The sequence below is a fragment of the Ornithorhynchus anatinus genome, chromosome 20 (assembly GCF_004115215.2).
Source record: "Ornithorhynchus anatinus isolate Pmale09 chromosome 20, mOrnAna1.pri.v4, whole genome shotgun sequence".
NCBI lineage: Eukaryota > Metazoa > Chordata > Mammalia > Monotremata > Ornithorhynchidae > Ornithorhynchus > Ornithorhynchus anatinus.
Window position 1 is genome coordinate 18,233,160 of NC_041747.1, and position 9,903 is coordinate 18,243,062.

The 9,903-nt window shown below is 43.4% G+C and overlaps 1 non-coding gene across 1 annotated transcript; it reads left to right on the forward strand.

Moving 5' to 3' along the window:
- The first annotated feature begins 5,623 nt into the window (after window positions 1–5,623).
- LOC114805990 lies at window positions 5,624–5,761 on the forward strand. The gene has a single exon (XR_003754121.1). It is a non-coding gene; the product is annotated as a small nucleolar RNA SNORA7 (small nucleolar RNA).
- Window positions 5,762–9,903: the final 4,142 nt, after the last annotated feature.

Here is a 9,903-nt window from a genome sequence, read left to right on the forward strand (position 1 = left end):
GGAGGCAGCCGAGGAGGCTGCACAAGGGGAAATGTCAGGCGCCTGACACGGGAAGTCCCCCTCAGGCTCTGTAGCAAGGGGATGGACAGAGTTGGTGAAACTCTGGAGGGAATCGGGGCTAATCAGCTGGGCTGCTCATTATTTCGCATTGTCGGGGGTGGAAAGGACTTTCTTTAGAGCTCATTTTCGGTGTCGTACAGAGAATCCGATTCTATCGCCTAATACGATCTATAGCCGTGTAGAGAATCTGTAAAACAGTGAATTGACTTCTTTAACTTAGAGGATCAATAATGCCTTTTTCATAACAATCAACTTTTCCGAAGGATGATGTGCCAAGACAATACGTGCGTGGAAACCCGATGCTGTTTGGAGTTTGAAAATCTCGACCGCTCATCACCGGAAGTGGGATTTAATCGCTTGAGATGGGAATTCCGGAATGCGTTATGATGATAAAAATAATAATAGTAATATTGATATCATGTGTTAAGAATTTACGGATCAGGTACTATCCCTGTCTCACACAGGACCCAGATTTGAAGAAGGCAGGGATCTCGTCTACCAACTCTAGTTCAGTATATTCTCCCAAGCGCTTAGTACAATGTTCTGCATGCAGTAAGCGCTCAGTAAATACCACTGATTGACTTGCCCAAGACTATTCAGCTGGCCAGTGACCGAAACGGGATTAGAATCCAGGTCTCTTGGTGCTCAGTTCCAATTTCTTTCCGCTAGGCTCTGCGTGCATTCCAAAGTTTGTGCCTGCCTGATTTTGCCTTGAGCTCTTTTAACTTGCTTCATCGTCTTCCCAAAGGGAGGACCTTAAAACAAATTTTCAAGGAGTCCAGACAAGCATTTCGGGTAAACACCCTGAATTGCTAAGTTCCGGACAGTATCTTTTGGAATTTCACTCATCACATGTGGATGCCAAAGTATCGAGGTTCTAAGTTGCTTGAATAGACTGAAATCCATCTTCCAGATTATAAACAAAGCATCGCATGACAAAAAAAAACGCATCCAGAATCTATTAGGTTGCTCAGCCTTGTTAAATAGCTCCAGTATTTCATTTTCCAAGTGGCTTTATAGGCACACTAATTCTACAATAAAATGAATTACCGTCGTTACGAACACATTTTCTCTGAACTGACCAATTAGTGTAAGATTGCACGTAACCCCTCAACCTGATTTTTAGGAGAAACTAATGAAGCACTTTCTAAATGGGGAAGTTAGTGCGAAGTTTAATTTGTGTTAATCTTCTTGAGACCAGGTACACGGAGAGTGCATTATTTATGGTATTTACCACTCCAGTAAGTACCCGACTTCAGCCTGTGGAGTCAGTAAAGTTCATGAAGTGTTTTTTGAAACAAAAGGGGCTATAAAATGGCAGGTCTTTCTCTTAGTTCCTCAAAATGAAAACGAAATCGGAACGTTCCATTTCTGGTCGATTGAATCCAAAAGTTGATGGAAAGATCTGATATTTAACCTGCGTTTTTATTCCTTTTGGATAGTCTGCGAGTCAGAGTGTTCGTGTTGTCTGGTATTTCCAAAACACTGATGAAATAGCCAATCTGTTAGTTTGGTAATGGAGTTATTATAGCTATTAGGTTCTGCCTCACAGGCTTTGGATTATTACAGGACTGTCCTCAAATCTTTCAGTAGGGCTAAATTAGTAGGGGTGATTAATGACATTCTTGGGGAATCTCAAAAAAACAATAACTTTTCAAGGACTGTCGTTTGTTGGAGAGAAAAGGAAGGACCTGAAATTATGAGTCTGGGATTAAAACAATCAATCAGTGATATTTATTGAGCCCTTACTTGGGGCATAGCGCTAAACTAAGCACTGGGGACAATACATTATTGGATAATTATTGCTAGACATGGTTCTTGCTCTCTGGGAGCTTAGAGTTTCGTGGGATAAAATGCCAAGGGTGACATTAATGAGCCTCAGAATGATAGCGTTTCTTCTGATATTAGTTAGTGCTGCATGTATTTATTAAGTTGAGATGATTCCACATGATACAGTTTACAGAAATGAAAACGTGGCCCTCCAACTGCGCACTTGAAAATCCAAACTTAGGGGAACCCAGAAATCTCATTTGAACCTTTGCCATCAAGAAAATTCAGGCTAAGGAAGCAACATGGCTTAGTGGAAATAGGACTTGCGTTCTAATTCCGGCTCCACTTGTCTGCTGTGTGACCTTGGGCAAGTGACATAACGTCTCTGTGCCTCAGTGACCTCACCTGTAAAAATGGGGAGTCGGTACCCATCCTAAAAATGATAATAGTAACGGTTATTATTATTATTATGATACTTGATAAGCACTTACTGTGTTCAAAGCACTGTTCTAAGCGCAGAGGTGGACACAAGTTAATCGGGTTGGACACAGTCCCTGTACCACGTGAGGCTGACACTCTTAGGACCTGGGTTTTAATCCCGGTTTCGCCACTCGTCTGCTGTGTGTCCTTGGGCAAGTCATTTAACATCTCTGCACCTCAGTTACCTGTTCTATAAAATGGGGAATAAGATTGTGAGCGCCATGTGGGACAGGAACTGTATCCAACCGGATTATCTTGTATCTACCCCAGAGCTTAGAACAGTGCCTGTCACATAATAATAAACATAATAATAATGATAGTATTTGTTAAGTGCTTTCTATGTGCCAGGCACTGTACTAAGCACTGGGCCAGATACAAGCAAATCGGGTTGGACACAGTCCCTGCACCACATAGTGCTCATCATCTTAGTAGGTGCTTAATCAATATCACTTTTTTTTAAATTCCCATAGAAACAGATGAGGGGACTGAAGCATAGAGAAATCAAGTGACTTGGCCAAGGTCACACAGCAGACATGTGGGGGAGCTGGGATTAGAACCCAGGTCCTTCTGACTCCTAGGCCCGTGCCCTATTCATTATCATGCTGTTTCTCCCTGGGGTCTAGCTCTAGGACACCCAGGCCCTGCTCCGGGCTGGGCAACAACTCGACCTGAACTTTTAGAATGTCGAAGGGTCACCAGTGCCCCCATAGCTAGGACTTCTAGACTGTAAAATCACCCTCTAAACTGTAAGTTTTATATGGGCGGGGAATGTGTCTGCCAATTCTGTTGAATTGTCCACTCCTGAGCACTTAGTACAGTGGTCTGCACACGTAAGCGCTCAATAAATACCATTGATTGATCGATTGATTCATGTTGGCCCTGAGCTAGGTGAGCCTGAAATCCCGTTGCTCCTTGTTCTCGTTTGAAGTCGGAATGGAGCCACGAATGGGACCTCTGAAAGTGAGGATAGAAAAGACAACTTTTTCCCGAGATGATTGTTTTTCATCAGCCCCCAAACAAGAGTGGAGAGGAAGATTAGCGCTGTGGCTTAGACGGACGAAGAAATTGAACTCAGTGAAGGAAAGCTAAAGGGAAAATGGACTGGCTTTGAGCTATAAAAATCGAAGATAGAGAAACGTCAGTGAATGGAGGGGGAACCAAGTAGATACAGGGAAATGGGAGCTGGAAATGGGAAGGAGAGTGAAGAAAAGATTTTTGTCCGGTCCACTGTCATTTTACAAGAATGAGGAAGTAGAAACAGATGAGAAGAGTAATAAGTGCTATTTGGTAGAGAACACACACTCTGCCCTCAAACGCGATCAAGCCATGACAGGAATGTCCAGAGTGACCCCAGGCCTCAGTCCTGGGGCAGTCGTAGGGTGACCGGCCGTTGGGATTTCTAGTTCAAACCCCTGCCCCCACGGTGATGTGGTACAAGTCAACGCTGGGTAGGCCGGAGCCAAGTCCTCTGGAGGAAGGGTGGAACGTGACTGACACTTGGGTACCTTCTTCTAGATGGCTGGAGCCTAAAATGGAAGCGACCGACAATATTTCCAATAACATTTCCGACAACGGTAGATTGGTGAGAGGAAAGGGAATTCCTCCTTCCCGTGAGTGAACTGCAATGATAACTGTGATTTTATTCATTCAGTAGTATTTACCGAGCGCTTACTATGTGCAGAGCATTGTGCTAAGCTCTTAGAATGTACAATGTGGCAACAGATAGAGACAATCCGCGGCCATTGGCGGGCTCACACTGTAATCGGGGGAGACAGACAAAAACAATAGCAATAAATAGAATCAAGGGCATGGACATCTCATTAACAAAATAATAAAAATATATACAAATGAGCGGACGAGCACAGTGTTGAGGGGAGGGGAAGGGAGAGGGGGAGGAGCAGAGGAAAAGCGGGGGGGAAAAGGGGCTTATTATTTTACTTAGTCTTTACTCTGCACCAGCCACGGGGTGCATACAGGATAATCAAGCCGGAAATGATCCGTGTCCCACATGGAGCTCGGAGTCTAAGTAGGAGGGAGGACAGATTTTGAGTCCTCACTTTACAGAGGAGAAAACTGAAGTTTGGATAAGTTAAGGGACCCATCCAAGGTCACAGGGCAGGCAAATTAGAACTCAGGTGTTCCTACTCCTGGCCCTGTTCTTTCTACTAGGCCATGCTAGACTTGGATTCCAGTTGGAGGGATGGTAAGATGAATTTTCTTACTGGTGAAACTGATGGCTTACTTAAGGAGGCTTTTTGTTTTTTTTTAATGGCATTTGTTAAGCACTTACTATGTGCCAGGCATTGTATTAAGTGCTGTGATAGATACAAGCTAATCAGTTTGGACATAGTCCCTGTCCCACTTAGGGCTCCCGGTCTTAATCCCCATTTTACAAATGAGGTAACTGAGGCACAGAGAAATGAAGTGACTTGTTCAAAGTCACATAGCAGACAAATGAAAGAAATGGGATTAGAACCCAGGTGCTTCTGACTCCCAGGCCCGTGGCTCTATCCGCTTGGCCACGCTGCTTCTCAGGTTGTGGAACTTCTCTGGAGATTTTTCTGAAAAGAACTGACTGTTGTCTCTCTAGGCTGGTTTGAATATATTTTTGTCAGACAATGAGATTGGACTGAATATTTCTGTAGGTATTTTCTAGTCCTAGGGTCCTGTGATTCTGCCTTTTCTGCCATGATTTTCCCCACTTCTGTCTACTTCCAGGATCCATCTGCTTCTTCATCTCCTTATTTTGATTTCTGTCTGTGCTTTCCTCCAGCGTTAGACCTTAAATATAGTTTTATGCTACCTTTCATCTCTCTACTTCTTGGAAACCCACTCATGAAACATCTCTTCAAGAAGAGAAAAGGAAAAGGGAAATCTAAAAGCCCGACGGATGGGAGAGTACAACTTCTGCGTTTGCAGTTCAGCCGGAGAAATAGAATCGATTTCCCCAGTTCAGTTCACATAGTAGACGTGCCCAGTAAATGGTAGATTTAACTTTATAAAGTACCCAAATAGTGTCAATAACTTGTGACATTGGAGGAGAGGGGCCAACATTTGTTTGCTTTCTTTCCCAAGCATGCATGGCTTAAAAAAACAACTTAAAGAACTTCAGGATTCTGGAACTTAACAGGCTCTTTGGCTTGTGGATTTATTTTTTTTTAAATTGCATTTTTTTACCCTACTAAAGTGTAACCCTTCAGGCCAAAGGCAGGGTTTTTCTCACTGTGTTGCCCAATGCTGAACGTGCTGTCAGCATATGACAAATAACAAATAATATCAGCTGAGGAGAGTTAAATGATTATAAGCTCCTTGTCCCCTCTCGGGGTCACATCTGAAGAGTTTCCAGTTCTCTACCAGTCTCGACCATGGGAGAGAGAGTCAAGCAGAGGCCCACCCATTCCATTTCTAGCTTGGCCAGTGGCTAGCGAGTGGAAGGCCATCTGCTACAAGTCAAAACTCACCCGTGCTGGGCAGCAGCGGCATGGGAGAGGGTCGAGGGCGGAGACTCAAGTTCATTACGTGGAGGGAGGCAGTGGTAAACCACTTCTGTATTTTTGCCAAGAAAGCTCTATGGATCCACTACCAGAGCGATTGCAGATGGAGAGTGGGGCGTTCTGGGAGAGATGGGTTCATGGCGTCGCTCTGGGTCGGAGACGCCTCGAAAGCATAAGACAAGAAAAAGCTCTTTGTGGAAAGGGAATGTGTCTACCATCTCCGTTGTATAGTATTCTCCCAGATGATTAGTACAGTGTTCTACACACGAGGAGTCCTCAATAAATTCCATTGATTGATTGGCCCAGTCTTTAATATTTTAGAATTATTTACCTAAATCAGACCTAATGGAAGTGATGTGTCTACTCTGTGCTCCAACTCTGTGTATTAAGTTGATTATTAACATCTAGAAGTTATTATAATAGTAATTCTATATTCACCTGTGAAGGGCAGTTTAAAAAGACTGGGCAAAATCATTATTAGGTGTCCTGAAGCTAATTACATAGGGAAGAGCAAATATTTCATTACCTGTTAAAACGATTGAACATATTTACAGAATCCGTTTTTAATCAGTCAATTGTATTTAGCAGAGCCCTGAACTAAGCAGTTCAACTACAATACTCCCGTGAGGAGCTTACATTCTAGAGAGGGAGACAGACATTAGTATAAATAAACTACAATATATGCTAAGTGCTGTGGGGCTGAGGGCGGGGTGAATATCAGGTGCTTAAGGGGTACAGATTCAAGTACATAGGTGACGCAGTCGTATTTATCTTAAAGTATTTATCACCCTGATTTGGAATTGCTTTGCTGTGAGCAGTGCAGTGAAAGTTTCGTGATGCATTTGTTCCCAAGTACATGTTAAGGGAAGCTGGAAGCCAGAAACACATGGAATTTTTAAATGCATTTCTTGTTCCTTTTTTTGTGGTTTTTGTTAAACGTTTACTCTGTGTCAAGGACTGTTCTAAGCCCTGGGATAGATACAAGTCAGTCAGGTTGGATACAGTCCCTGTCCCACACGGGGTTTATAAGTCTAAGCAGGAGAGAGAAGAATCCACATTTTGCAGATGAGGAAACTGAGTCATAGAGAAGTTAAGTGACTTGCTCAAACTTACACAGCAGACAGGTGATGGAGTTAGAATTAGAACGCAGGTCTTCTGACTCCCCAGCCCCTGCTTTTTTCACCAGGCCACGCTGCTTCCATTAAAATACTCTAAAAAGAGAATATTTGACAGATGGGGTGAAATTTGTATTTCCTTTAAGAATTAGGGAGAGCACAAGGGGCATGGGGAGAAATTTCTCAACAGAGAAGTTTGGCAATCAGAATATAGGAAATGAAAACAACAGATTTATCCTGAGGTCGTCCTGTGGCCTTTGAGAGTCTTCAACCCCCTGGCTGCGGTTTGCTTAGATGTAATTTTGTGGTTATGTAAAATCATAATTACCCCGAAAGATATTTTTATGTGGTTTGTTCTTTCCTCTGGCCCATCGCCTCATCTGAATCCAAAAATCAACTTCCAGGATCATTCTGCCTGACCTCAGACTATCAGAAAATGAGGCATCAGTTCAGACCAATAGGCCGCTTTGATATCAGTTGTGGTGTATGGATAATACACTTTAACAGCAAATAACATGCCTGTGACAGAACCATGGCTTCTAGTTCACCAAAGTTACTACCGTCTACTTCTTCCTGCCTTCCAGACAGCTCTACTTGGATGTTCTTCCGTCACCTCAAACTTAACATGGTCTAAAACAGAACTCCTTATCTTCCCACCCAAACCCGGTCCACCCCTGACTTTCCCATCACTGTCGATGGCACAACCATCCTTCCTGTCTCACAAGCCCATATCTTTGGTGTTATCCTTGACTCCTCTCTCATTCAATCCACATATTCAGCCTTTCATTAAATCTTGTCAATGCCACCTTCACGACATGGCTAAAAGCCTCCCTTTCCTCACCACGTTAACACAGTCACTCATCCTATCCCATCTTGATTACTGTTTCAGCCTCCTTGCTGACCTCCCTGCTTCCCGTCCTTCCTAACTCCATATTTCCCTCTGTTGCCTGGGTCATTTTTCTACAGCGACTTTCAGGACATGTCTCCCCACTCCTCAAGAACCTCCCGTGGTTGCCAATTTCTCTCCGTGTCAGAGAAAAACTCCACTCCATCGGCTTTAAAGCACTCAATCCCCTTGTCCCCTCCTACCTCATCTACTCTCCGGCAACATCCCTGCCCGCACATTTTGCTTCTCTAATGGTAACCTTCTCCCTGTACCTCAAACGTTTCTGTCTCACCGCCGACCCCTGGCACATGTCCTGCCTCTGGCCTGGAACTCCCTCCCTCCACACATCCACAGACAATTACTCTCTCCCCCTTCGAAGCCGTAATATCGGTACATCCCTCCAAGACTAAGCCCTCCTTTCTTCTTCTCCCACTCCCTTTTGCATTACCCTGACCAGCTCCCTTTATTCATCCTCCCTCCCAGCCCCACGGCACTTACGTACAGATCTGTAATTTATTTATTTATGTTAAGTCTGTCTCCCCCCTCTAGCCTGCAAGCTCGTTGTGGACAGAGAATGTGTCTCTTTACTGTTATATTGTACTCTCCCCAGTATTTAATACAGTGCTCTGCACACAGTAAGTGCTCAATAAATACAATTGATTGAATGGATGAATGAACTTGGCTACTGCCTGTTTGACTGTAATGCATAAGGACATGTGATAAATCAAATTGTGAGAATAATGATGTTAATGACATGTTTACAGGTCATGAGATTGGACTGAACCTTAATAAGAAATTCCAATTCAATTCACAGCATTTCTTAAAAACCTTCCTTCATTTTTTAAAAAAAAACCTACCCCGATGTGCTGAGAACTGGGGATTTTGATCACTTAACTCGTGAAAGGGAAAAGATGCTTTCTTTTCCTTTAAACCTAAAATGTAATCTGAGTTACTCTAGCAAACCGTATCTACGGTTAAAAAGCATACTTCCACACTTCCTTCTAGACCTTTTCCCCCTAAGTCTGTGTTTTATTTTATTCTGATGGCAAAAATCAATAGTGGAACACTTTGATGGCACAGCAACTAAATCTGATTTATTAAGTGAAGACAGTTTTACCTCCCAGGAGAGGAATTTGCTATATACCCTTTTGGTCCCAGCCCTAAATTGTAAAGAACTCCCCAAATACTCCATAATTCATCTTGTGGTAAGTCTGAAAAAGGACAAGCAACTATGTGATTACAAGTGAAAGAGGAATATATGTTCCTTAGTGTGACCTACTGGGAAGAGCAAGGCCCAGGGAGTCAGAGGGCCGGGATTCTAATCCCGGTTCTACCAACGGTCTGCTGTGGGACCTTGGACAAGTCACTAAACTTCTCTGTGCCTCTGTTTCCTCAGCTCTAAAACGGGGATTCCATCCCTGTTCTCTCTCCTACTTAGTCTGTGAGCCCCATGTAAGTAAGGAGGTACAAATTTTCTTTCTGGATTTCTGAGAAGTGGGCAGAGGTGAGACAATTCTCCCTCCCTATCTACAAAGCACAAGGAATTGGCCTTTCGTGACACGTTAAGTTGAAGTGTCTTAACGCTGGGTGACCTCCTCTCCAGTTTTCGATTTTTAGCCCTGTCCTACTTTGAGAAAAGTGAAAATAGCTGCGGTATTTTCCAATTTCCAATCCTTGTCTGTTTTTCTGGTTCTATGTAGACTTCAGGGTGGGTTGGCTTATTGATTTACGGCTGCTAAGCCTCTGCATTTTTCTAGCTGGGGGGATAGTTCAAAGAGCTTCCCAACCTGGAAAGGTTAATTTTGCCCTGTGGATTAACTAACAGGGTTAGTGGATTAACAGGGTTAGCAGTTTAGAGGTATTCTGGAGTTTGTCCAGCTGCCTGGATTTTAATATAGCAAATCTATTCTTACATTCACAGTATCCAGTCTGCCCGAAGGCAGCAGGCTGAATTGAGCAATTTTTGCATTTGTGTACATTCGGCGTGAATGGAAATTCAACATGAAAAATATTTAACGTCAAGTGGAACAACAGGTTGTGACTCCCTTAACTCTTCTCAGCGCTTAGTACAGTGCTCTGAACACGGCAAACGTGCAAT